Below are 2968 nucleotides of genomic sequence, written 5' to 3' on the forward strand. Positions count from 1 at the left end.
TGCTTGTGCTGATGTGCCCTTCTACACCAACTCCCCACTCTGCCTCCAAGCCCCAGGTCATATGCCAGCTTGAGGTGGCATCCCCTCCAAACACTCACATAAACAGATCAAACAACCTGAAAGCTTAACAGAATGATATTCTCGGACTTGTCCACTACAGCTGTCTGCAAGGCCAAATTCCTGAAATTGTGACTTCTAGGTCTTGGGCGTGGCCTGGGCCTGGGGATATTTAAAAGCTCCCACGTGGATGGAACTGGAGGGTATTATGCTGAGTGAAATAAGTCAATCAGAGAAGGACAAACATTATATGGTCTCATTCATTTGGGGAATATAAAAATAGTGAAAGGGAATAAAGGGGAAAGGAGAAAAAAATGAGTGGGAAATATCAGAAAGGGAGACAGAACATGAGAGCCTCCTAACTCTGGGGTGGTGGAAGGAGAGATAGGCGGGGGGTGGGGGTGACTGGGTGGCGGGCACTGAGTTGGGCACTTGATGGGATGAGCACTGGGTATTATTCTGTATGTTGACAAATTGAACACCAATAAAAATAAATTTATTTAAAAAAATAAAAAAATAAAAGCTCCCACCCCCATCCCAGAAAATCACCTAACAAGACAGTTATTTTCAGCTGTGCCCAAGTCAATGATTGTTTCTTTCTCTTTCCCTTTTATTTTTCCTGCATTTTCCATGGAGAACAAAAAGGTTTATATACCTTGTATCACTTTTGCAGGCATGCTGCACAGATTGACAAAGGGTTAAAGCTGTTGGGCTGGCTGAGAGACAGGGGCACCCGAAATGGCGGACATCTCAAATTGGGTCAAAATGGCTGATCTTCCCGCCAAGGCAGCCATGACCACCACGTCATCTCCAGTAAATCGAAATCTAGACGGGAAACCAAAACTTTCCATCTGGGACTTTCCAGCCAGGGGCCACCCTCCATCATCTGTACTATCCCCATCCCCATCACCTAGGGACACGGTGTTCCCTTGCCTAATTTGGGATCCAGACCCAGAACCAATAAGGGCTTAAAACCCCCCACACTCCCCAACCCAGGCGCGACTTCCCTGACTCAGGCCACCTCTCTTGAGTCACGGAACCTCGCCCTGGAGCGCTCCCCATTAAAGCACTCTCGAACCTACTGCCTGGCTCTTTTTTTATTTCTCCGCCGTTCATTTGGAAAAAATCTAACAAAAGCACTTGGAATATTCTGCATATTGAGGGGAACATTCTATCTAAATAATCCACTATTCAATCTTTTATCTCCTCAGATCAACTGCTGGGCCTCCATCCTCTCGGGACTGGAGTAATACACAGCTCTTCTGACTATTCTTTAAATCATATATAAAAGCAAAGACAAATGTATGAGATGAGGTGGCCGAGTGGTTAAGGCGATGGACTGCTAATCCATTGTGCTCTGCACGCGTGGGTTCGAATCCCATCCTCATCGCTTGATCTCCTGACTGTCTGTGTGAAGTTTTAGTGCTTTGTGAGCAAACTGTTTCTAGTGGATATAAGAAGAATCCCTATGGCAAGCAGATTCAAGTGTCACATAAGAGGATCTAAAAATATACATCTGTGCCTTGGAATTAGTACCCAAATCAGGCTAGAAAACAAAGTGTTTTGCCAACTAATGAGCAATGCCAAAGAACAGCTCCTTCCTGATGGTGTTCAAGAGGCACAGAAACCTCAGCCAGACTTCTGAGTTGGCCAAACCTGGCTTGGCTGCCTGCCACAGCACCGTATCAGCTGAAGTCAGGGAGCTGGCTGCCAATGACACCCCCCCTTCCATTGATGAAATAGAACCGATTTTTTCAATGGAAGGGTATGTCTGGAAACCTCCTGCCCTGTTTAGGCTGCCAGGCCTGCGGACACGGCTCAGCGGATTGAGGGTACAGAGGAAGCCCAGCTCGTGGAACACAGGTGCTGTCTGGCCTCTTTGCATGCCTGGGGCCCAAATGAGGGGCTCCTGTGGGTTCAGCGGTTGATAGGACCTGCGTTCTGGAATCTGGAAGCTCCCAGAACTGGTGCTGAAAGATCCTGTCCTGAGTCATGTCAACTCTGCACCTACTTCCCTTACAGGATTTGGGGCACAATTCCATGACCACCTACTGCCTTTGAGGTTTCTCAGCCACACAGCAGGATAAAAAAAGGCACGCAAGGCATGAATTAGCATGGTGTGAAAAGTCAGTAAAAGGAGTCCAGGGTGTGAGGAGGTAGGAAAACATGTTCTGCAAGAAAAGGGATGTTGATATGCTGAGAGACAAGTGCTGGGCAAATCGACAGGCCCGTCTTTTTTCTGAACAGCTACTCCTACCTTCATTGCACTTCGCTGTTTACAGAATTCCTCAGACCTCTCTCATTTCACTCTGGGGGCGTCAGCTGGGAGGAAGAGAACCTGCAGCAGTTAACAGCAACAAGCCATGTTTTCGAATAGGAACATCAGTGTAAAAAAATTCAGTAAAGGACCTCCCATCCCATCGGTGTTCACATATGTCTCACCTGCAGATCCAGATGCTGCCAGCAATGCTGACTTATCCCTAGGACAGAAGAAGGAAACTTCTACTCAGTCTCCGTCCAGAAGGGCTGCCTGGGGGCAGGGCTTGTATCCAGCTCGCACATCCTTCTGAGCCCTGGAGGTCCTGGCAGCAACCCCCAGCCCAGCAGGGGCGTCTCCACTCTACCCACCCCACCCCGCCCGGGCTTCGTACAAGCCAACTTTCTGCCACTACTGCAGAATATAAGACAGGGAAGGGTGCATTCTTCACCACACTCACCTACACCCACCAACACCCAAAAATGTAAGTGACACACTCACAAAGGAAAATGAGATGCCTTTTATATAATTCAAACCAGAGACACAAGTACATGGAATGGCTTGTCCACACATGCCATAACACAACACACAGAAATCTGCTTTGCAGAAAGCCAAAAAGCTGAACAATTTTGAGATTTGCATTTACATAAGCAC

The 2968-nt window shown here is 47.7% G+C and overlaps 1 non-coding gene across 1 annotated transcript; it reads left to right on the top strand.

The window, feature by feature from the left end:
- The first annotated feature begins 1365 nt into the window (after positions 1–1365).
- On the top strand, positions 1366–1447 carry TRNAS-GCU. Its single transcript has one exon. It is a non-coding gene; the product is annotated as a tRNA-Ser (tRNA).
- Positions 1448–2968: the final 1521 nt, after the last annotated feature.

Source organism: Canis lupus, chromosome 24, assembly GCF_011100685.1.
Source record: "Canis lupus familiaris isolate Mischka breed German Shepherd chromosome 24, alternate assembly UU_Cfam_GSD_1.0, whole genome shotgun sequence".
Classification (NCBI taxonomy): Eukaryota; Metazoa; Chordata; class Mammalia; order Carnivora; family Canidae; genus Canis; species Canis lupus.